This window comes from Maniola jurtina, chromosome 23 (genome assembly GCF_905333055.1).
Source record: "Maniola jurtina chromosome 23, ilManJurt1.1, whole genome shotgun sequence".
Taxonomy (NCBI): Eukaryota; Metazoa; Arthropoda; class Insecta; order Lepidoptera; family Nymphalidae; genus Maniola; species Maniola jurtina.
This window is the reverse complement of record NC_060051.1, coordinates 9917684-9944092: the sequence shown is the minus strand read 5'-3', so window position 1 is coordinate 9944092 and position 26409 is coordinate 9917684. Positions and strand designations below refer to the sequence as shown.

General features: G+C 37.9%; 1 protein-coding gene across 2 annotated transcripts in view; it reads right to left on the bottom strand.

Annotated features, from left to right (window-relative positions):
- The window catches only part of LOC123877384 (hexokinase-2-like), a 47762-nt gene extending 22512 nt beyond the window's left edge, over positions 1-25250 (bottom strand). The window contains exon 1 of one of the 2 annotated variants that reach the window (XM_045924106.1): positions 25056-25250. The gene's annotated coding sequence lies outside the window, so the exon portion shown is untranslated. Of the gene's footprint in view, positions 1-7083; positions 7095-25055 lie in introns of those variants that run through there. The other variant, XM_045924108.1, reaches the window with a different exon arrangement.
- Between the last annotated feature and the right edge of the window lie 1159 nt (positions 25251-26409).

Genomic DNA, 26409 nt, shown 5'->3' with positions numbered 1-26409 from the left:
GTTTACAAAATTATAAGTACAAAACTAGCTAATGCACCCACTAGGTTGTCTGCTTGGAAGTTGTGTAATGAATGAATATACTTTACTTGTACACCACAACATGAATACAGAAGAATACAGCGCAGCGGGGGATCGCCCTGATTTGTGGATAAACTCCGATCTCCGTCTCTAGAATGCGAGCTATATGTCTTGCGTTAAGCCTGCCATGCAATATCCAGTTTTAGCTACAATCGGATGTAAATTATGTTTCAAGTGGGTATACTTATATTTTTTCCTGTCCTCGTTTAAAATAATTGTAAAGGACAATCGTCCATTACGCGTCTACTGCACAATGCACTCCTGAATACAGCGCAGTTCCTCCCGGCTCCCGCGAACGACTTTGTCCCCCTTTATTACCTAAGTGCCGACTACTTCACGTCGTCACTATTCCTCAATGTTATTTATGGCACTACGTCAAAGAACAATTTGTACTAAAGGAAAAGAGTAACTGCCGAGTTTCTTGCCGGCTCTATGAATCTCTCAACACTTGTAATGTCTCCTCTCTGCATCGTATTCTTCATCGCTGGTAATCGTGACCCCTTTCCACTATAATATTCGTAATATTATGATAGGAGTTTTGTCGGGATAGTAATATTATCGCGCTGGGTTTCCAGATCCTTTGGCATACGATTTGACTATTGAATGTTTTGATTTTAGTGATACCCAAAGTTACCAGCCGATTACCCGCCGAAGTCAACGTCATTTAACCGGCGCGATCGTTTGATATGTCTCGTATGATAGCTCTCATCCATCTGGTAATAAAAACAAACTGGAACAAAGAGTTAATCTTTGCTTTAGGTGTCTGAAGTTCTTAAGTAAATGTAAGTAATATTTTTTTCGCTTTTTAACACTTTTTGCCGACCTATAGGAGAAGTATAAAAAACCTATCTTTTATTTACTGCGTAATTTTCTCTGCGTAACATTTATATTTTTCATAGAACACGAGTTTATACACTTGCGTAGAAGCTAAAAATAATGATCCACCACATGATACAGAGTAAAGATTGATTGTCGTAGACTTCGTCGTTCACAATTGTGCAATTGAGAAGATCAGTACAGTTCGTCGAGCTCCTGCTGGCGCAGCGGTGAGCGCTGTCGTCATAATAAGTGGGTGGCTCCAGGCTCGTTCCCGGCCGGGGCAATTTGAACATTTGTATTTTCAAAATTGTCTCCGGTCTGGTCCGCTGGGAGAACCTCATATCACAAGCGTCACTGGCAGCAAGCGAACCGTGGCTTAGCGGTAAGAGCGTGGCGATCCAAGAAGATGCAGGTTCGAATCCTTCCGGTACTGCAATTTTTGATATGCATTTAAAAAATATTCAGAAAGCCTAAAGTGTACATAAAAACACTATCATAATATTACAAAATAGAGGATATTATATGTTATCTACAGCTGTCAGTGCTACGACGCGATTGGTCGGACATCCTTTGGTTTTCCGCGCGGATTGATACAACAGAAAACTGTGATAATACATTTTTGCGCAGCCACTCCCTTCCGCCCTCCACCATCATCCGGAGCTCTTTTTACCTAAAATCAAATGTTGCAATTTTTGAAATCAGCTCTACTGAAATCTTTAAATTTCTTTACGTATAGTTAGACTTTAGCCGTCGTGAGTTATCGTGGGTCATGCCTCCCGATAACAGCCATCGGCGACCTCTGCTGATAAGCCGGGGGGGTAGTGCGGGGCGGGGGGCGCGCAGACCAGACTATGATAGTTATCGCTCAGCTGTAGTGTCGCTGCGGTCAATGTCGACTGAAGTTGCATCAGACGCACAGGCCATTCACATTTTTACACGAACCGACTAAGATTTTTAAAGTTTTGAAGTACCGAAAAACGGAACCCTTATAGGTTCCCTTTGTTGTCTGTCTAGCTGCCTCTTGTTTCTTACAAGAAAACCTATAGAGTACTTCCCGTTGACCTAGAATTAAGAAAGACAGGTAGGTAGGTCTTATATCACAAGTAGGTAAAGGAATAAATCCGAATATCGTGAATTTGTGGTTACATCACAAAAAAATAATTAAAATGTGTAAGTATAAAATTTTCAAAGTAAAATAATTACATAATCCAAGTGGGGCATCATAATATGAAAGGGCTTTACCTATACCTATACCTATTATTAAACACATTTCTATTTATTTTTATGCATAATGATTTATCGTGCAAATGTCGGAAAAAATACCCGAGTACAGAACTCGATGCGCGAGTCTGACTCGCACTTGGCCGGTTTTTTATTTTTTATGAAATAAAACCCCCCAAAATCAATAATTCCTGGCTACGGCCATGCTGCCAACTGCCAATGCACTATGGTAACCTCTGTACCTAGTCACGAAATACGAAAATGAACAGAAACTAATAAATTTTATTCGATAAACAGTCTCGGACGGATATATTCCGATAAAACAAATAAGTAAATTGATAAACTTTCGTCGGATAACAGTTCGTCGTAACAACATCCCGCGAGCTCAGCGCCGAGATATAAATACTAACCGCTTTATTTCGGGCCCAGTCAGAGGCGTGGCGCCGAAAAATACGATGATGTACCAGCGAACGATACTATTCTGTAACTTACAGCCTCTCTTTCAGCGCTGACACAGCTAAGATATCGAAATATTATAGAAAGAAAAGTCTTGACTCTCTGAGTGAGTATTTACCAATTTACACCCAGTCCAAACCCTTGGACCTAGAACGCTGAAATTTTGCACAGAACCTCTGTGGAACCTCTGTGGTTCTCAGAACCCCTTTCTAGTGTAGACGAGAAATAAGGCCGAATTGTCAAGATTTCCACGGAATAAAGAATAAGGAGGATTTACATTTTTGCCATAGCCAGGGGCGTTCATTAATGTAACATATTAATTGACAATCTCGTTATACGGTCAGCCACGAATTCTATTAATAAGTCAAAAGTCTCAAAGCAGTGATTTTTTTTATCGCTTCTTTATATTATATTTTTATTAAAACCATTTAATACAATCGAATGATTATTATTTTTCCTAAATCTACCGTTTTGAAACTGAAATCTGCTATAGCGTATTGCTTTGTTAGATTTTATGCAAGACTAGCTGTGCCCGCGACGTCGTTCGCGTGGAATAGTGACTTTTCGCGCTTTATATAGCCACGGACGCTCAGGCGCGAGGCGCCGTGATTCTTTAAATTGACATAACTTTTTTATTTATGAACCGATTGACATGAAATAAACACTAAATCCTAAGTGAAGCTTATTACAATGTATTAGTGAAAACCGTATCTAAATCGAATAAGCCGTTTCTGAGATTAGCGTGCACAAACACACAGACAAACAGACAAACAGACAAACAGACAAAAAAAAAATTAATTACAATTTCGGGTTCGGCATCGATATAATAACAACCCCTGCTACTTTTTTTTTATATATTTCCATTGTACAGACACCACTTTTCTACAATTTTATTATATGTATAGATTGTTTATGGTCAAATACCTACCACAAACGAACATTCGACAGCAACTTCTACGTCGAGCTCAGCGTTGTAGAGAATCGCAAGACTGGTCGCTAACGAGGTCGCGTGCCGGTGTAATCAAACACTCGCATTCCCTTTTATTGCTTAATTTGGCACGCGAACTACACCCCTGCCTACCAGCCAACTGTATGAGCTGTAACTACGCATTATGTAAAATGTATTTTATTACTATTGTTTATTGACTTTCTAGAATCATTAACAAACTGAACTGATACATATTCCGACAACGGTGCGAAGTGCGGACTGCAGCTGGAACAAATGTCAAACATTCCATAAATAACACGAAACTCTATTTCTGAAATTTCTGAATCTGAACTTTTATACAAGTCCTACGTACCTTTGTTCAATACTATGCCACAGATAAGAAATTTCAGTTGATTACAATCTACCAGTTGATTAAAAGTTACTTAATTTAACTGTAACGGTCTCACTCAGTAATGTCATCTATTTTCAGATCATAATAAAAAACCAAAAAAAAAATCTTTTGCAAAAATTAGAATAGGTATCTACTAAAGGTCAAACAACCTGAACAAATACTTTCTAAAGACCTGTGACGGCGAAGGCGGCCGGTGACGACCTAGTTGGTAGGAAAGGAAGTTTATTCGTTACTTTATATATGTATAGTAGAGATAGCTCGTCGCTGATCTTGATAGTGACCCAGAAACGAATGTGGGACGCGTAAACTGATTATACTCAAGTACTTACATAAGTATTTATACATCGAGAGAGTGCTTTCCAGAACAAGTTACAGTAAATAGTTGCAGCCTGCAGGTTGGACACCACGCGCGACCGAAACCATTCCTTTATAGCGGTTAAGTAGTACCTATTAGTTGAGTTCTTTGTAGCGTACATTACTAAAAAAGAATTTTTAGAAATTGTACCCGAATGAAGCCGGGGCAGGTCGCTAGTCGTGCTAAAAAACAGTTTCAACTTTGCTTGATGTACTAGAGTCTACATAAGTGCCCCGACTACGTCTGCGTGGATATAGGTTTTTTAACATCCCGTGGGAATTCTTGAATTTTCCGGGATAAAACGTGACCTGTGTTAATCCCCGGGATCAAGCTGAATGCGTCAAAATTCAAAAATCAAAATCGGTTAAATAGATGGTTCGTAAAAAGCTAGAAGACAGACAGACACACTTTTGTATTATTTTATAGTATTGGTTAGTATGCATAACAGCTAACTCCATTTTCTTATCCCTACTAATATAAATGAGAAATGTGTTTGTTTGTTGGATTTTCATGGAATGGAGCAACGGATCGCCGTGATTTTGCGCAATGGTCATAGACAAAGCCCTTTTTATGTTGGAAAACAAAGAATTTCTACAGGATTAAAAAAATCCACGTGGAAGAAGTCGCTGGCATCAACAAGTACTTATAAACAATGACATTGAACGATTTATTTACAGTAATTAATGAAGTGCATAAAGTTGCCTTGATTGCATTATACATATTGTTGACGTTAGGGACACGTTTATACCGCGAATTGTACGATATTATGATAATGATAAGAGATACTATGTCAAAGATCTTAGCTCTTATTGATCTTGTGAATGATTTTATTGCGATATTTATCGTTTAGTGCTATTTAGATAAACACCCAGCAGGCTGCAATGACTGCACACTTTACTGCGCTGATTAAGACCCTGAAGAAATACATAGTTATAACTATTTATACAAACTAACTTTTGCCCGCGACTTAGTCCGCGTGGACTACACCAAACCCCTATTTTAGCTCCTTAGGGGTTGAATTTTCAAAAATCCTCTCTTAACGGATGTCTACGTCGTAATAGCTATCAGCCCCTCTAGGGGTGGCCCTCAATGATCGAGGATCTGCCCGTTATTCTAATCCCGCTGGCCCCATTAATGGGACACGGTTAATGGGGCCAACGGGACCACACCGTTATTGTTATTCAGCCTATGATAATATACCTAAGCTAGCCGCTACAGCAACGACGCGACGCGACGCACTCAAAAACTCAAACTCAAACTCTACTTACTATTTTACTCCTTTAGATGGTCAGAGTTATTGTAAGATGATATTACGTAACTTAAAACTAAAGCAAGAGTAGATACTCGTACACATACTCGCGTGGTCAATGTACTAATTCATTAGGTAGAGCTATTGTAAATAAATACCTATTACAACAATGTGACTATCCAAAAACGACAATGAATTAATTAAGAGGAAAACCATCTCGAATGACTTAGACGATTTCACCTTCAAACTAGCAATTTTGACATGTCATGACCCTCTATTGACAATTAATCAAGCAGACATTTCAATCTGCGAAATTTACGCGGACTTTTAGTATTTTGACGTAGGAGGGTAAAAGATCCAGTACATGAACGAATAAGGATTACCCTGACTTTCACCTAAAATTAAGATATATGAGAATTGTTCTATATATAATTTTTATTTTTTGTGTATCTGTACACAGTATATCAAAAAATCAAATAAAATGCGTGGTATTAATTATTATAAATTATTTTATTTAACAAAAGGATAAATTGCCAGTAAATGAACTGGGAATTTCAGTGAATGAACGAACTCTATCTAGTGCATAAACTCTCGATTCCTATTAATAAATTCTTAAGTATATTTTCGGCTTGGAATTTAAAAAAAATTGTCAGATTTTCAGTTTTTGACTTATTGTATATTTTTTTCTACATTTTGCGCGATAAATCAAAAACTCTTTTACATAATAATAATAAATAAAACCTGTTTTAGAATGTATAATAGAGCCCTTTCATATGATATTATCCCCTTTGGTATAGTTATCTTAGTTTGAAAGTCACCTAAATTTTCTGGAAAACAGTCCAAATGACTACAGAGAAAATGAAACTTAACGCCCTTGTTGCATCCAAGTCGCTGGAAGTGCAACATCAGCTACTGAATGTGTTAAGAGTAGTGAGAATAATATACCGTAACACAAGTGTCTGATGTTATCAGATTTGTTCCTTTGAGCCGAGAAGCCACATGTTCTGATCCTTTTTAGACAATCTAAGATCTCTCATTAAGTGATCCAAATAATTTTGATTGAATGGTCTAAGTTGAGATGTAAAAAAGTCACTACATCGTCACTACCTTCTGAAAGTTCTTGAAATGGTAGATTAGAGGTACTGGGTTGGGGCTGAGGTACAGATTTATCACCAGAAGTCAGAATCGTTCAAATTGCAGACTGCAAGTTACAATAGAGCCGCTTGGAACAATTTTTTTGCTGTTTCTTCTGGTAATATTCACAACGCAGAAATAATAATCATCATGGTGTTTAGATGGTTCGCGCCAAATAATAAATTTTTTTTTTAGTAAAAGTAGTTAACTATTCTTATTTGCTCATAAACGCAACGAGGAAATACAGCTTCCACATATAAAAATTGGAGTCCAGGCCTTGCTGTTAGCTGCTAATGGGTTCTCAAAGTGGCCCGAGTATGCTTGTTTTACTGGGCACAAAAGGAAAGAATGAAAGGAGCTTACCCAGTACATCTTAAAAGATCCGTTATAGATACATGCATCCTGCCATGCCTTACCTATGCCAGCCAAACATGGGTCCAGACAAAGAATATAAAAAGAAATAGTAACTTGCTAAAGGGCGATGGCAAGTTGCATAAATTAAGCAAAAAATATTCAAAGTGAGAATTGAAGACATAAGAAAAAAGACAAAGCCTACAGACACCTTGAGACATGCCCTAAAACTGAAATGCAAATGGTCATATTGTATCGATTTTTACAGATGAAAGAAGGACAGGTAGGTAGACCGAAGACGCGTTGGTCTAATGCTATTGTGCAAATCGCGAGAGAAAATTAGCTTGATAGTACCAAAGACAGAGAGAAATGGGGATACCCAAGAGGGATCCATATCCAAGAAAGAAGAATACCAGAATAAATATAAAAAAAATTCAAAAGAAAAATAAAACCGATTTCAAAATCACAAACACTAAAAAGTAAAAAATAATTTAAGTTATTGTGGTTTTTGAAGTCGGTTTTATTTTTCTTTTGAAAATTTTTTATTTCAAAATTTTTAGTGGCCCCACTGTACTATAATAATATGCCATGCCCAGCTAAAACCCTACTGTTTACTAAGCAATTACACTGATCGCGAGCAATTTGCTCTTATCCATTGAGGAGTTCTGTTCTCCATCTCAGAAGATATTCATCAGAACTTCATCAAATTTATATGGGACCACCTGCAAAGTATACCTAGCTTTTCAAAAAAAAATAATTTCCAAATCGGTCCAGGCGTCTTTGAGCAATCGGTGAACATACATTAAAAAAAAATTGAATTTGCTCTTATCCATTGAGGAGTTCTGTTCTCCATCTTCAAAGATATTCATCAGATCTTTACCAAATTTATATGGGACCACTTGCAAAGTATACCCTATCAAACAAAAAAAAAAATCCAAATCAGTCCAGGCGTCTTTGAAATCGGGGAACATACATAAAAAAAAAGATACCGACGAATTCAGAACCTCTTCCTTTTTTTAAAGTCGGTTAAAAATATACTAAGATTTACTAACATGGTGTTATACCACAGAGTAGCAAACAGAGGCAAAGCTTCTAAGAAGCGAGCAAATTTTATAACTATTTTGGTAGGGTTGGCACTGGAGGATACAATTTAATTAACAATAGTTATTTGTTCAACAAGATGGTAAAGTTTGTTTTTGTTGTGATTGCCTAGTTTAAATATCGATCAATAGATCTAAATATCGATTTTGAACGAAATCAGTCAATTTAGAAAGAATTATAAATGGTGCCAACTTTTTTAAATTTTGGTTACAGTTTCCTATTTTGTGATCCCAGGGAGCTCTAAATATCGATTTTGAACGAAATCGGTCAATTAACAAAGAATTTCAAAATGGCGTCGACTTTTTTAAATTTTGGTAACAGTTTCTTATTTTGTGATCCCAGGGAGCTCTAAATATCGATTTTGAACGAAATCGGTCAATTAACAAAGCATTTCAAAATGGCGTCGACTTTTTTAAATTTTGGTAACAGTTTCTTATTTTGTGATCCCAGGGAGCTTTAAATATCGATTTTGAACGAAATCGGTCAATTAACAAAGCATTTCAAAATGGCGTCGACTTTTTTAAATTTTGGTAACAGTTTCTTATTTTGTGATCCCAGGGAGCTCTAAATATCGATTTTGAACGAAATCGGTCAATTAACAAAGAATTTCAAAATGGCGTCGATTTTTTTAAATTTTGGTAACAATTTCCTGTTTTGTGATCCTAGGGATCCTCAGATATTGATTTTGAACAAAATCTATGACAGTTCAAGAAAATAGATTTTAAACACTATTTAAATTATTATCATTAACATTAAATTAAATGAAAACACGACGCGCGACGTGTACTGCAGCCCCTGAACTTGAGCACAGGCCGAGCCGGTATAAACCGATTTCTCTCCGTACGCGACGTAGCGCCTGTGCTCACGCACACACGCGCCTCAAGCTTGTAGTAGTGTACCTATCGTAGCGCGCTTGTATGAAGCTTTGACTCTGTTCGCTACTCATGTGGTTATACAACGCAATACCACACTCACAAACACTCGTACAAACATACAACACACTCACACACACACATGGACGCACGCACACGCACTTTTGAACGGTTTGAACGGAACACGGTTTTGAAATTGAAATTGAAAAAAGTGTAAGAATTTGTAAGAAAATATTTAAAAAAGGTATATCAGCCGGTTTTTTATTCCAGCTCTTAATACATGTAAAAACGTCCAATCTGTTCATTTACTCGAGCCTTTACCCTAGTACCTAATTATATCGACCGCCCCATATCAAAACAAAGTAAATGTCATTTTTCCGAAAATCGTTTTATGTCATAAGCCTAACTTTCATAGTATGTCCCGTTGTATTGTAAGGACACCCACATTAAAGTAAAATTAAAAGCTAGTAAGTCGCTTTGACCATTTTAAAACATAGTAAGTCTTTGAACTGGCTAGGTTTTTATAGATTAATGCGCCTTACTAAGTTTTTAAAAGGAATTAGATTAAATAAAATAAATATCACCCATTATCTAAATACCATGTCAAAACAGTAAATACTTAATAATGCATTAAAACTTAAAAGTAAGATAGGAAAAGTCAATGACCTCTACATGTCAACTGTTAAATATGGTTTGCAAGGGAAATACTTTGCATACTTACATAATGTTTTTAGGGTTCCATATCTCAAAAGGAAACACGGGACCCTTATAGGATCACTTTGTTGTCTGTCTTTCTGTCCGTCTGTCCGTCTGTCGTGTCTGTCAAGAAAACCGATAGGGTATTTCCCGTTAACCTAGAATTATGGGCAGGTAGATAGGTCTCAACTCTCATAGCCCAAGTAAAGGAATAAATCCGAGAACAAATTTCGTGATTCTAGATCAACGGGAAGTACTGTATAGGTTTTCTTGACGGACGGACGGACAAATGGACAGACAGCAAAGTGGTCCTTTAAGAGCTCCGTTTTTCATTTTGAGGTACAGAACCCTAAAAAAGAAAATGATGCACATGTAATGAATAAATGTGTTGGCCAGTCTTCACACTAAAATATTTAAACCCCTTTAATTTAAAAACTGTCATAGCCTAGTGGTTAGAACGTCCGCCTCCTAATCGAAGGTCGGGGGTTCGATCCCGGAATCACGCACTACTAACTTTTCAGTTATGTGCGTTTTAAGCAATTTAATATCACTTGCTTTAACGGCGAAGGAAAACATCGTGAGGAAACCTGCATACCTGCAAGTTTTCCATGTTCTCAAAGGTGTGTGAAGTATGCCATTCCGCATTGGACCAGAAAGAACTACGGCCTAAACTTCTTTTGAATTTAAACCACTTACTAGGTTTTGATCTGAGAAAGAAATTTGACATTAATTGACAAAATTGAGAGACCTAAGCTTGTATAAGAACACAGAAGTGTCATAATTCGTGTTCACTTTGCCTAACGTCTCTCAGAGAGCAGAGAGAGATTTAAACTGTTTCTTATAATCACTGGCCATATTTCAAATGCGAAAGTGTGTTTGTTGGTTTAATATTCAATCACGCTGCAACGGAGCAACCAGTCGACGTGGTTTTTTGCATGGATACATTTAAAGACCTTGAGAGTGACATCTCTCTCCGCATCGTATTCTTTATTGCTGAGGGTTGTGACCTCTTTCCATTATTCCTACATCTAATGGTAGGTTTTCTTGGGATAATAATGCAGTGGGTTCAAAGAGCCTACGGAACTCGACTAGAAAAACGAGATTTTGACACTTAGGTTTAACGGTTATGAATTAGTTATTAATATCAGTGATAAAATTGATTAGGGCTGTCAGGTAAAATGACATTTATCTCGGAAAATCAAAGAGTGTCCACGAGATTTTTTTCCAAGTTTGCGCTACTAACTACATATATTATGAAGAGGAAAGGTTTGTTTGTTTGTTATCGATAAACTCTGAAACTACTGAACTACTTGCACTAAAGACATAATCATCAACATCAACCGACAGACGTCCACAGTGAACATAGGTCTTTAATAGGGTCTTCCACATGCTACGGGTTTGCGCCGCCTGAATCTTTGCGCTTGCGCTTGACGACAATCATACTTTAAAGAAAGCAATGATGAGGTCCAAGTTGGAGCACGCTTACCTAGAAGATGCCTATTCACTCTTGGCTTGCAGGTATCTAAGGTATATATGGCAGGAAACACGGCCGCCGAAATGGCGTTCCAACCTTTAGGCTCTCCCCATTGCCCGCAGCATGAATCTGAGCTTTCTTATGAGACCCATGGTTATATTATGTACATATAATATCTCATAAGAAAGCTCTAACACACAATCCAGCTAAGTAAGTCCAATTTCGAAAAAAGCTAGCTAGCCGACAAATCTAACTCAGGCAGCCTTCGGGAACCTTCGAGATGTCTCTGTCCAAAATTCCTCAATGCTTGAAGAACAGTCTTTGAATAGTGCATATTGTCAGTGATGAAATATGGATCCGAAATATAGGTCTTTTTTTTGTACACAGGAAATGCCTGACGCATACCCCTCCGTCATGTGGGGCTTGCACCAAACTTGCACTACTACGAAATCCATTTCGGAACACGGCACCCGGAACGAGGCGCGCTATCTCCTAACATAGGTATAATACCTATTTAGAACACTTACTATCTGTCATCATAATCTATGACAACCTCCGAGTATTTACCTGGTAAAACCGTAACTTTAGAATAAAATTTAGTATATAAGCAGGCTTCATTTAGAAATGAAAAAATCCCTATTTTATTTTTCAACGATTATAAACACAACTTTCATTCAAAAATAATAAGCTTTAATTCATTTTAAATAATATTTTGCGACGAAATGACGCGCGCAGTCCGCCCGTCATTAGAGTCCAGTGGACACTGAATTCCATAGAGCGCCTGCAAGAAAATAAATAGCACAGGAAGTTTTTTGGTTAGTTTTAGATTATTTAAGAAACGAAAAACATTTAGTATAAAACTAACAGTTAAAATTGATTGCTAAACCTAAACATATCATTTTCTGGAGGTTGGCTTCAAAGTATCAAGATGTTAAAGAAAACTTTTACAGAACAAGTTGCGAACAGCAATGTTTTCAACTTGGTTTTTTTTTTTATTGGGATAATGTATACTAAATAAAAAGAGGCCCTTATAATCTTCACAAACTGAAGTTTTTAATTGCATGTATTTAATAGCTGTTAATGCTTTAGAAAAATAAACAATTTACTTCAAAGTACAGCATTTTTGCGATTTGTCAAATAGCAATTACCTTAAGAAACTAAATTCACGTACCTACCTACTTAATATATCTCTTGATGTACAACGGCTTCCCATTCAATCTACTGTTCGCCAGTCATTGTTCTACATTTAGGACAAAATCAACGCTTGAAGCCAATGCAAACTCATCAATTAAGTATTTGGGTAGATTTGGGTAGGTATACCTACCTACCTATACCTACCTAGTTTGTTTTTAAGATTGTTTAAACGTATGAACAATGTTTTTATATCTTTCGACTTCATAATCAAGACATTATATTTTGTGTATCTAAATTAATTGTTTACAGTTAAACTGGTTAAAACTGATAATAAATTATATAAACAATAACTTTTATTTAGAATGGTCATCGTTATCTGGAACCCGTACAGATAAACAAGTCATTATTTTAATTATTATGTTCACTTAACTTTTTTTTTACTTGAATCATCTCGTTTTTAATTTAACTAAGTACCTATTATTATTATTTTTAGTTCTAATTTAGATTTTTAAGTTTATTTTATAGAATTACCAATATTATTATACCTAATTCTGTACATTAACAGGGCTCCCTCCGTCACTCGTTTCATACAATCGTAGTTCCAATTTCATTTGAATATTAAGCAACCAAAGTCCATGAAATTTTGCAGACATATTCTAGAAACTAATATCTGTGTCTGTGGTGTTTTAGATTTTTCTAAAAATATGTAGTTTTAAAATTACAGGGGCTCAAAGATTTGTATGAAAATTTTTAAGACCGCATAACCTTGCACCGAAACCTTTGAAGCCGAATATTTTAAAAGAAATCTGGAAAACCACAGACATAGATATTAGTTTCTAGAATATGTCTGCAAAATATCATGGACTTTGGTTGCTTAATATTCAAATGAAATTGGAACTACGATTGTATGAAACGAGTGACGGAGAGAGCCGTCTTAAATAAATGGATTCTAAAATTACTTACTGAGCTTTTCAACTTTACAGCTCTTATAGTTTATTTGTAAAATGGCTGTGACACACAGACATTGGTAATAATATGAACTCTACGAAATTATAAGGGTCTTTGGTTTTAGTACAAGAACTCAAAAAAATAAGGCTGCTACTTTTGCCAGATTAAAGACAATCATAGTAATTACTTTCTGCAATGGGAAATAGACTAAACGCAAATAGAACTGCTGAGAACAATGCGAATGAAGATGGACAGAACAGGGGGGACCCACCAGCTGTCGAGCACTACGCAATCTCCCCTGGCGCTGGATGACATTGCAACGCTTATGCACTTATCAAGTCATCTTAAGGCCGATTCACATCAATTGCGTACACATGACACGTGCGTAGTGACGCGCGTAAACCCTAACACACCGGGTTACGCATACGTCCACGCTTCACGCAAGCGGTGTGCCATGTTTCATACAGTTGCATACATTACAATTTACAACGCAATGTTACGCGCTACGTCTACGCTTACGCAGCCTGTGTGAACGAGCAAGCGATCCAAATCCCCTCGGGAACTGTTTGGTTTTCCGGGATAAAAAGTAGACTGACATCACTCTCCACATCTTTAACTGCTCCGTTGCAGCGTGATTAAAATACAATTCAACAAGTGAACACTTTTTCACATTTGTATAATATGGGCAGCGGATTCATCTGTGGAGTTCCCGTTTTACGAATTCGACACCCTCAAAAACAAAGTTGACGTTTTACAAATTACTTAATATGATTTTTTTTATTCAAAAATCATTTACAAAGTATCTAGGTAAGGGTGAACGCACACTTATCCGAGCCGAACTAAACGAATGTTAGAATTCTGTATATGAAATATTCTTCTGATTCGGACGACTCATACACAAAATTTTAAAATTCGTTTTGTTCGACTCTTTTGACGCGTTCGGCTTGGATAAGTGTGCGTTCACCTTAAGTACCCACTTTTGAATCGTCACTCAAGGCATGTTATGTCCTCCACAATGTATCCGAAGCTCGAAGGTGTGTTTTGTTGATTTGTTTGTTTTCAATCACGCCGCAACGGAGCAACGTGTCGTGGTTTTTTGCATATTATGAGTAATAATATTATTATACTTGTTACGCTGGACGACTTCCATCATCAGCGAAACGTGCCGAGAGAGTCAAATAACACCATATACAGAATGCAGACTACAATCGAAGCCTTCGTTACCTACCATCGGTGCGAAACGGACGTACACACCTATTTTTAATTATACTTATTATGTACAATTTCATGTAAACCGATTAATTAAACCATTTTCACCACCAAAAGGATTTCTACTTTCTCTACCAGCTCTGGACAGTCGTCCTTATGTAACTGGCGCAGCCGGTAGGATATAGTCCTGGATGTTCAAGGTCGTCGTGGTGCATCGCCTAAAAATCAGGTCAACGCCTTCAACTTCCTTGTCAGGACTAGAGAACCTACCAGGAGCTACTGTCATAGGAGCTGCCGCTGAAGACTTCGAGTCATACGGGAAATCGATGGATCGAAGCTCGCCAGCGACTTGGGTTTTGTAAGTACATGAAATCCTTTTTATTGGTTGTTATATTAACTTTTGCGCAAGGTACTATAATATATTACGATTTTTGCTCACCCGCGTAGTTTAATTACAGATACTATTTTAATTTAATGAGTTTTTGTTAATTAATTATTCGATAGATAGTTTTTACTTAGTTATATTAAAAAAAAATGCCGGAACTTAGTCAAGTAGAACTGTTAGATAGAATAAATAAGTCCCTTAAGTTTTTACCGAATTTTGATGGAAGTTCTCACACACTAACTAGATTTATAAATTTAGCTGACCAATTAGTACGCTCATTTTTGAATCCCGCTCAAGAATATGACCTTTCAAACCTTTCCTTGATTAGTGGTATTCTTAATAAAATTACTGGATCTGCAGCAAGAACCATATCAGCCAACGGAATTTCCGATGACTGGAATAAAATTAAAGCTACATTAATTAACAGTTTTTCCGATTACCGAAATGAAATAGCTTTAATTACAGACTTATCATATTTAATTCAAGGTTCCGATACAGTTCAAATCTTTTACGAAAAGGTTCAAAATTTACTCTGCACACTTATTACGTACGTAGAGCTACACGATACTGTCAAAACTACTGTCGATGTAAAAAGAACGCTTTACCAAAAGTTAGCCCTTAAAACCTTCTTAAAAGGTTTAAGAGAACCTTTAGGGTCAAGAGTAAGGTGTATGAGACCCCCCACATTACAAACTGCTCTCGCATTTGCCAAAGAAGAATTAAATATAATACATCTGCAGAATAGAACTAAATTTTTCCAAAATTATCATAAGCATACTCGTAGACCTTATTCCTTTTATTCACAGCGTAATTATTACAGTGACACGAAATTCCCTTCTAGATCACGAAGATATTCAATGTCCCAAAAACATGTTCCTTCAGAACCTCAATACCCATCAAGTACTTATATCCCATGTCAACCTTACCCTGTTCCACAAAATTGCCCACAGGTGGAATTAAATCAACTAGAAATTCTAGAAACCAAAATTCCTGTAAATTATTATAAATCCGATCAATATTATAACTCCCAAGAAAACATGTCGACCCGGTGTGAAAATGAAATTGACACCGCTGCTGACGATAAGCAGAATCATGAGTTCATATTATCACGTTTGCCCATAGATCAGTTAAATGAAGAAGAGGCTACTAATTTAATTAATTTAGCCAAAGAATATTCCGATGTATTTTATTTAAAAAATGAAAATTTAACTCAAGAATTTCGACAAGTTAACTTCTGTACGATGGAAAATTCGTATCCGATTTCAAATTTAACCGACGTTTTAGACAAATTAGGAAGGTGCTTGTACTTTACTACCCTAAGTCTTAATTTAAATAATGAGACTTTTCAAAATTTTACTGACAATGATCTTCAAGGCCTGCCAAATTCCATAGCTTACTTAGGCAAAATTTTAGTTTTCTCTACATCGTTACAGGAACATTTAGCGAATTTACGTGCTATTTTAGAAAGATTAAGGAGTTCGAATTTTAAAATTAAAATAGATGAATCGGAATTCTTTAAACACGAAACGCCTCTGTGCCATATCTATTCTCCGCATGGCATACAAGCGAACCCAGATTATATTTCACATGTTTTAAATTTTCCATTACCTAACAGTCGCAAAGAAATTAAAGAATTTTTAAGTAGCCTTGGTTTTTACAGAAGATTTATACCAGACTTCGCAAAGGTGACCAAGCCTTTGACATCTTGCTTGAAAAAAGGAGCAAAACTTAATCATGATGCAGATTTCATTAATTCTTTCGAAAATTGTAAAGTTCTTGTAAAAAGTATCCCAGTTCTAGCTCATCCCGATTTTAAACAGGAATTTAACTTGACAACCTTTGCCTCTGATATGACTTTAAATGCAGTATTATCCCAAGGCCATATTGGCACCGATGTATCTATTGCATATGCATCCCGAACTTTAAATGATAGCGAGATTAAATATTCCAAGACAGAAAAAGACTTTCTCGCAGTAGTCTGGGCCACTAAGTACTTTAGGCCATATCTTTTTAGCAGAAAGTTTAAAATAATTTCCGATTTTCCTGATATATTGAATTTAAAAGACCCGAGTCCTCGTATTACACGTTGGAACTTAAAATTAGCAGAATACAATTTTACGATTGTTAAGAAAGTAAAGCCTACTGCAGACGATCACTTGAAAGAAACTATACCAGTACGCGTTAATCACTCTAAAAATTCAAAATCTGTTAAATTTTCAAAATCCACAGTCAGAAATTCATCTCATACTGACACCACTTGCACTAACTTACCCAAAAATCCCGAAATTCCTATCCAAAGTTCAATTACTCACAACCAAGCTATATACATATATACTTCGAGAAAAAACCGGAAAAAACCCTTTCCAAAATCCCGATTTAAAAAGGCTCAAATAAAATGAATTTTCATATTACATTTTAATTTAGCAGTTAGGTATCTAATCTAACTTCCAAGTCCTCGCGACATTCCCACGATCGAATTTCATTCTACTGATACAAGTACACTATAAGTATATTATTTTATCCAATTAATGCTTTTTAATTAGAAAAGCGCAACGCATCAATTACAGAACTGAGCCATCATAGTCCTAAGGTATCTGGTTACATTTAGCGTATTTTATCAGTTTAGCTTATTTCAAGTAACGTAATACTATAGTACCACCTGCACATTCTTATATCAACCAATTCTAAGGCTTTCATTTACATAGAGGCTGAATGCCCGAAGGTCAGGTCTTCAAAATTATGCGAGCAGAAGATATCACTAACTGAAGAACCAACTTATCCGGAGAACACATCTACTAAAATCATGCTGTTACAGGAGATAGATGAAACCCTCAGAGAGAGCAACTCAACCATTACTCCATGAATCAAGAACTTCTTTAATACTACCAGTATGCCGCAATATTCGGCTTCACTTTCAGCATCACCGAATAATTGCGCATCCAATGGGGGAGGTGTTACGCTGGACGACTTCCATCATCAGCGAAACGTGCCGAGAGAGTCAAATAACACCATATACAGAATGCAGACTACAATCGAAGCCTTCGTTACCTACCATCGGTGCGAAACGGACGTACACACCTATTTTTAATTATACTTATTATGTACAATTTCATGTAAACCGATTAATTAAACCATTTTCACCACCAAAAGGATTTCTACTTTCTCTACCAGCTCTGGACAGTCGTCCTTATGTAACTTACTTACCTATGTTCTTTCTGTTATTTTATTTTGTGTTGTTATGAGAGATAAGTTTATACCTACTTACTTAAAAACCTACCGGGGGATTCGCTTGCTGGCTTCATGGCTTTCATTTAGTGATGATCACTGAATCACCGCTCTAGATACTAACTTGAGCTACCTTTTATTACGGAAAATCAAAGAATTCCCGCGGGCTGTTTAAAAATTTTAATCCACGCGGACGAAATCACGGACATCAGCTAGTTTCAAATATACTTGAAAGATAAAAGACTTTGATAGAAAAGAAACTGACGACTTCGTCTGCGATGGCGTTTGCTGGCGCGCGTGCTGTGCTTGTTTGGAGTGTTTTTTTGTTAAGAGTGGCTGGTTTTTGTGTTAGTTGGTGTTTTTTTTGTGGTGGAACTGACTGGGAAGCGCTCTAAAGGGGCGCCGCGCGTATGTCGGTGGGCGCCGGCGCAGACGGAGTCCATACTTGTATAAATTCAATAACTTGAAAATATCACAAACTTGACATTGGCTAATCAGAGTAAAGCCAGATTTAAAGAAAAAAAAAAAAAAAAAAAAAAAAGAAACTGACCTATGCGATTTGCGCGTTAGGTACGAATCGCCGGCCGCAGTAAATCAACTACAATATCCATAATGCACTCGATAAATTACTGCAAACTGCAGTCCGAGTGTTTACCGTGCGGCGTACATCGTGTCGTGTCGTGTCCAATACACGTAGAAGTGTTCGGTCGCGCCGTGACGCAAGCCGCTCAACACGCCTCCGCGACCACGCCTCGCCTCGCTCGCCGCAAACTACTTCTTACTATCATATTTTCTCTTTATTATTAGCACACCGCTTTTCACAGTATTTTTAGAGTGTTTTCACCTCTGAAACAAATAGTTGTTTACGCTTTGCTTTTCCTACGAATTTGTATATTTAGGGTTTTTAAACATCCCGTTAGATTTCTGAACATCCTTTCTAAGTGGAGATCTACGTTCGGCGGTGATGATACACTTTCCACATGTCGACATTCATTCAAACACGAGCGTGAGGCTTCATCATCATCATCATCATGATCACCCCATGGCCGGCTCACTACAGAGCACTCTCTGTCTCAGAATGTGAAGGGTGTTGGCCATAGTCTACCACGCTGGCCAAGTGCGGATTGGCGCTAGGCTTGCACTGATTTATTATTTCTCACATCGATAAGAACTAAGTATACAGACCTACCTGTCTAAATTTACCCACCCTCAAAATAGAGAGAATCTACATGCAAAATATTAAGTTTTTAGAGCTCTACTAAGGTTATTAGTAGGTGTGGGTGGTTAGGAAAGATTTGCTCTTTTACAAGAAGCCTTCTTTCTGTCTTACAAGTTTTCTTTTCCCAACTGTGGGATATTATAAGCAAATTATTACAGATTAAAACAGCAAGTTGCAAAGAAACTGGTTTGGAGTCATTTGGACTATGAAGTTATGAGCCTGTTTTCACGAATTGCTTCCCAATTAGAACACATTTGACATTTGAAAGGCGTTTTCATTAATATGCAAAGTAAGTATTTAAGTATCGATCGACATAATAAATTGTATAATATACTTATAATATTAGACGATATTTTGTTATTTATATAAGTAACTCCAAAGATTAAAAACCATGACTTTCCTGTTAGAACGAATCACGCTAATTTGTATTGTGCTGTAACGGCCGGTTCACACATGTCTCCGTTTTACTGTTCCATTTTATCGTGTACGTTTTTTTTTTCGTCGATGGCGTATGTAGTTGTATGAGCGACTTCACACATGGCACAGTATTCTGTATACAGTAAAAAATATCGTCCCGTAAAAAAATGACATTCCGTTTTGTCATCGAATACTGGACGGACGGAACGGAAAATATACGGATACGTAGAATTTTATATCCATCCTTGTAGAATAGCGGCGGTATACTGCGAGTTTTCTGTTCACACACCGTATCCAGTAATGACGGATCCGTTGAACGTTATACGGTGCCTATGTGTGAACAGAGCATAAATTTATGACGTATCCGTTAAAAACGTACCAATAATACGGACTCCCATGTGTGAACGGGCCGTAACATTGAACTTAAATACCGTCTCATAAACTTAAATATGAGTACATAATCGCCTCGCGTCGACATATTATACCTACTCGTCAGATACAAGAGTTGAATATCGTCACCGTCATCATCATGATCAACGGCTCACTACTGAGCACGGGACTCCTTTCAGAATGAGAAGGGTTTTGGCCATAGTCCATCACGCTGGCCGCTATGGCTGGCCATTTGCAGATTGGCAGACTTCAAACACCTTTGAGAACATTATAAAGAATTCTCAGGCACGTAGGTTTCCCCATGATGTTTTAATTCACTGTTAAAGCGACTTGCTTTATCTAAAAAGTTTAAATCGAAATTTCAATTGCTTAAAAAAACACACATAACTCGGAAAAGTTAGAGACCGCGTGCCCGGGATCGAACCCCCGACCTGCCGAATAGGAGGTGGACGTGTTAACCACTAGGCTATCATGGTTCTTTAGTTAAATATAAGCATGTATAAATAGAACTTTAGAGTCAATGACATTGACGTCTTATTGCAACGACTTAGGATTCCTTATTCTTCGCTAAGAGAGCTCAATTAGGTATAGTCACATAAAGTCGAGTAGGATTATCTGCAGAGTGCAGCATCCCGTGAGAGGATGCAGTGTAAACGGTCACCGGACGCAAGCGATTCTGCAGCCCTTCTGATGACAAGTGATTTATATTTCTTCTCAGAGGATGTCTTATTGATAGTCACTTTAAACTTAAGCGAACTCACATCCTTAGGTACCTACTTACTGCTTATATTTAGTTTATCCGTGGTAAGCGGACATCACCCACCTAACTATCTTCGAAATATATGTTTAAAAGGAAAAACTAAGTTCAGTTTTTATTTATTTTGCTGGCCGATGTGGTAAGGATAGGTGTGGTAGGGATTAGGATGTCAAGAGTTATATTACGTGGATATCATTATCATAAAAAAAATTATCATAATCATTAAGAACGCGCCGAATGTCACGAAGAATTATTATATTGATATTTTAATAAAGTGTTTCTTGAACGCTGGACATCCAACAGCATCATGTCATATGCCAGCCATCGATATCCTGAACGACACCCAAACTCTGAAGGCATTTGTAAGTAAAAAACTTGCTAGCTTCCATTTTGAACACTGCAAAGTACTAATTACTTATATCAAAAAAATCTTTCAAGGCCTAGCCAAAACATTACCATTTATCTCCGTTTATTACATTATCTTGAGCCTTACCCTGATAAATACTTACGCGATAATTCTTAAGCTTGTAGAGAAAGAGGCGTAAGAATTAGATAGCTATGCGTCAACTTTAAGGCATCTCTACATTTCTGTTTTATTCGATTACTGTCAGCTCTTGACTGCGATCTCATCTGGTGGTAGTGACAATGCAGAGCGCACTTTAACCTTGTTCACACTTAAGTCAGAGTTAAAATGAGACAGAGTTATGTAGAGATATTTTGTCTCGTTATAAGTATAACTCTGTCTTCAGTGTAGTCAAAGTGCTGGACTGTGTAATCAAACTGCTCTATGGACCTTTAGATAAAAGTTGGTTAACTTCGGGAACCTCAAGCAGTTTAATTGAACCCGTACCCCTAGTCAGTTCACACGCGGCATTGCATGAAATCGCTAAATCACCTGGCAGCACGCAAGCCGCGGCCGAAACCGGCGGCAGACCGTTTGGAGTAGAATTTCCAACAGTACCCCTGTCGTAATTGAACCTGAGATCTTCCAGTTATAAACCACTGCGCCAAGGAGGTCACCTCCAATCGATACAAAGCTTTTTCAGTGGGTTTAATTTCTCTCCCTTTGCGTCGCATTCCTTGCATTTGAAGCGTTGCATTACTAAGTATCTACCTATCGTAAGAGTTTTCTTAGGCTAATAATGCGGTAGGTATTTAATCGGCCTGCGGTATCAACTCTTGGGTTTAATGAATTGTCCCCCGTTATTAATGATAATGGCCGTTGGGGCAGACGTGTTCTGGAGTGGAGACCGTGTACCGGTAAGCGCAGTGTGGGACGACCTCCTGCCCGCTGGACCGACGACTTGAAGAAGGCAGCGGGGAGCGGGTGGATGAGGAAGGCGGAGGACCGAGTTTGATGGCTCGCTCTTGGAAAGGCCTATGTCCAGCAGTGGATGCATACAGGCTGATAAATGGAATGGAATTAATAATAATAACCGGGTAAGGCGGCATAACGTGCTTTTCGAGGCACGGAAAGTGATACAAGATCAATATCAGACAATATGGATCAATATCTGATCTAGACAAGCATTTCTCTGCACAGACGACTGGTGTCTTAAGAGTCTAATCATGAGACGAAGGCCTAAGTTTACATGAATTTTTACTTCGCGATAACATTTCCGACCTGTTCACATTATCAGTTATCAGTCTGCTGTGAACACATGATGCGAATCACGTGTGATACCGACACTATCTCACAAAAAAACCGGTCAAGTCGGACTCGCGCACCGAGGGTTCCGTACTAGCCTTCTGTAGTACGGAACCTTCGGTGCACGTAAAACGGTAAGTATCACTTTTGTTAACGTACCTACCGCAACACTAACTTTGTTTGTAGAGGTTGAGACATGAGAAAAGTAGAGGGATGTGCTTTAAGACATAAAAATTTGTTATGGTTGCGTTTTTCATATGTCAAACAAAAAAAAATGCACTCCTGCGCTCCTATTTCTTCTCGTATTCTATCCTGCTGTCATTGTAAGGTAAAAATTCCACTAAGTCAAGGCGAGTAAAAGATTTTTCTCATGAAAAGATTCGGCTAAGACGCGGATAAAACCCACCCTTGAAAGTACCAATTCCTGGCTACGGCCATGACAAGAAGGTACCGTAGGTAGGTAGACTAGGTAGGTAGTAGGTACCTAAGTAGCATCAATTTATCAAATAGCTGCAACAATAGATACGAATCACGCGAGCGGGATCTAAGTACGTCTTTAATTCATTCTCATTAGCCAAAGAGCTGGTAGAGTCTTGACATAAATGGCACACTCACAATTTCATTTCTAGATATTGCTTGCGACTTATACGATATACGAGTATACCCATGCAAAAAACCACGTCGATCTGTTGGACTAACTAACGAACCGATACTACTAAGAGCTGGCAAGAAACTCAGCTCTAGTATAAACCTTTTATTTTATTCTACTTATACATCAGTCAGTCAGTCAGTTTTCCCTTCCACCTATAATATGGGTACCTTCAAGTCAAGAGTGAATAGGCAACTTCTAGGCAAGCGCGCTCCATCTTAGGCTGCATCATAACTTGCTAGCAGGTCTGATTGCAGCCAAGCGCTAGTCTATATAATTAAAAAAAAAAAAACAACTTTCAGCTTCTATTCGTTTTATCTTTTATCCTAAGTGGCTCTTGGAGTATTCATACACATCTCATTTCATCTGCGAAGGCAAACAGCAAACAGATTTCATTGTCATGAAGTATGTGCATCTTGTTCCCTTCGCATACATACCGGGGGCACCGCAGGGGTCACCGCTGGGCCTGAATATGTTGTTTTTTACAGCGATTTGCGTAATGCTCAGTGATTACTGAACTTATCCTCATAAATGTTTAATGTAAACGCACGCGATGTTATAAGTGGCAGTGTGCGAGTGTTTCGAAAATAGACTCTTTTCACGACAACAAAGTAAACGAATACTTATTTAACAATAATTAACGATCTTTGAGTGCCTATAGAAGGTTTTAATTGTCTCCCGTAAAAAAATCTAAAACATGTATTTTTATGCTGGCATCCTTAACTATATGATTGAATCGAATCAAAAGTTTCAATAGTAAAAAGTAAAGCAATTCTAAAGCAAAAGCTCAAGAAAGGGGGTTTGCCTGTAGGTACATACCTAAAACAGTTTATATTTATTTTTATGCATAATAGTTTTTGATTTATCGTGAAAAATGACTAAAAAATACCCGAGTACGGGACCCTCGGTGCGCGAGTCTGACTCGCACTTGGGCGGTTTTTTCATAGGGACTCGGCTCGCTGCGCGTAGCGTTTAAACGTTTAAAAGGTATGGTAAATTCAAATCGTAAAAAATCTGTTAACTCGGCCATTTCAGAGGTTCCAGCGAGACGCGTAAATACGTGCATGAGGTGCAAGTTAAATACCTCACCTAGAGATCATATTCCGGCCCCCGCGGAAGCCTCATCAAATATTAGCTAATAATATACCTAATCGTTCTCAGCGGAACTCGGAATGCTGTCCGTGTCGTCATTACAACGTTATTAATGCTAATTTATTGCTTTTTTGCTACTTGCGTAGTTTACACATGTCGTACGTGGTCTGTGCTAGAGTCGCCGCTCTATGCAGCGAGTACAATTCATATCATAGCTGCTTTACTACTCACACTTTCAATTGATATATCTAACTCATTACAGGCTATGGACAAGCCGTGTACAATGTACATACGCATTAAGATTAAGAATATCTCAGTGCAGTTCTGAGTAGGTAACTCATTAATTGAATCTGGATGCTCTTAGTAATAGCCGTTTTTGTTTTTTTTAAATTTACTTATAGACTAGCGCTTGTCTGCAATCAGCCCTGCTAGCAAGTGATGATGCAGCCTATGATGGAATGCGCTTACCTAGAAAATGCCTATTCACCCTTGACTTGAAGTTTCACAAATCAGGTGCGTAGCAGAGACGAGTCTATTAGCAATAGGATAGGATTGGAAAGTCAGACTGAATTACTTATAAAAAAAATATTATGAGTAGCTATATCTTTGGTTTGAGTTTCCCCTTAATTTAATGAACAAATATTTTCAAAGTCATATATACCTACCTATGCCAATTTTCAGCCATTTCCCCAATTACTTTTTAGGAAAATGAACTAAAGAACGTAAAGAAAATTTTTCTTTTATTTACCTGAATTATCGTAGATAGCTATGAGTACATAGTTGTCGACAGATTTTTTAAATTTTCAGTCCAAGTAAACGATTAAAAATGTACTCACATGGGTCCAAATGTCAAATGTTGGTCGCACAACGAATCGAAATAGACGACAGAAGGCCGGCGATAATATTATTATTGAAACCGAAACGCGTGCTATTTTCACTACGGTTACGCGATAACTGAATGAGAACTGAAAATCTTGTAAGTTGTTCCTACAGCCAGAACCGGCCGCGCTCGAACCGATACTGCCTGTCTGTTGATACCCCTTGACATCCAACTGTGTTGGCGCAGCGGCTGGCCCAGGGCAGCCAATGCCTGGCTCACATGGCGATAAACAACAGTCGGCCGAAACTCTGCGATAAGCCAATGTCCGGAGGCCGGGCGCCACACCCATGATTGCCCCCGTGCCGTGTTGCAATTCATACCACAGAGTACATTGCATATATGCTACAGAATAATACGTAGGCACTTATGTACCTACTTCATACGCTGCTATGAACATGAACATATATCAACACCTGTTATGACAGCATGTGAAAGCAATTTTCGGATGTTTTCATCACTTTTCGGTTTATTGAACAAGTCGTTATTTAAAAAAAAACCGGTCAAGTGGAGGCGGACCTGCACCCGAAAAATTCGGTAGCATTGTACAAGAAATACTAACACTTCATTTTTTTTTAATTTTCATGGCAGCCGTTTTGTTATTAAAAACTTCAAATAAGTAGAATAACAGTAGAAATACACGTTCTGTGAAAACTTTATCTCTTCACCTGTTACAGTTCACGAGATACAGCCCGCTGACAGACCGACGGACGGAAAGAGGAGGTAATAGGGTCCCGTTGGCACCCTTCGGTACGAAACCCTAAAATAAAACTGGTAGAGATCTCCTATAGAGACAAGTGCTTCCCTGTCCCAGTACAAATAAAAAAAAAAAATAACACTGCCCGCTATTTATTGCAATAGCATGATCTCAAGTCTTACGTTCGACTTGAAGCGACGAAATTACCATGGAGGGCACTCTTAACAGCTTAATTGCTTTATGATAATTATCGGTCAAAACACCGGCCATGAACAAGAGAGTAACACCTGAGATAAGTATCCGCAAACATCACGAGCTAGGTACTGGGTGGTGATGTTTGTGGAAACTGTGACGTCGACTTTGAGGATTTGTTGACGTCATAGTGCACGTAAAACGAGAGGTATACCGTATAGTTACTTCATCTTTATCAACCGGTCGTCGTCCACTGTATGTACATAAGTCTCTTGTGGAAGGAATCTTTGGAGAAAACCTTCATACGAGAGAGTTCCCCATAATGTGCTCAAAGTGAGCAAAGGCGGCACTTGGCCAGCGTGGCGGACATAGGTATAAGAAAGAGCCTTTTATCTATGGTTTGTGGACTATAGCCTAAGCCCTT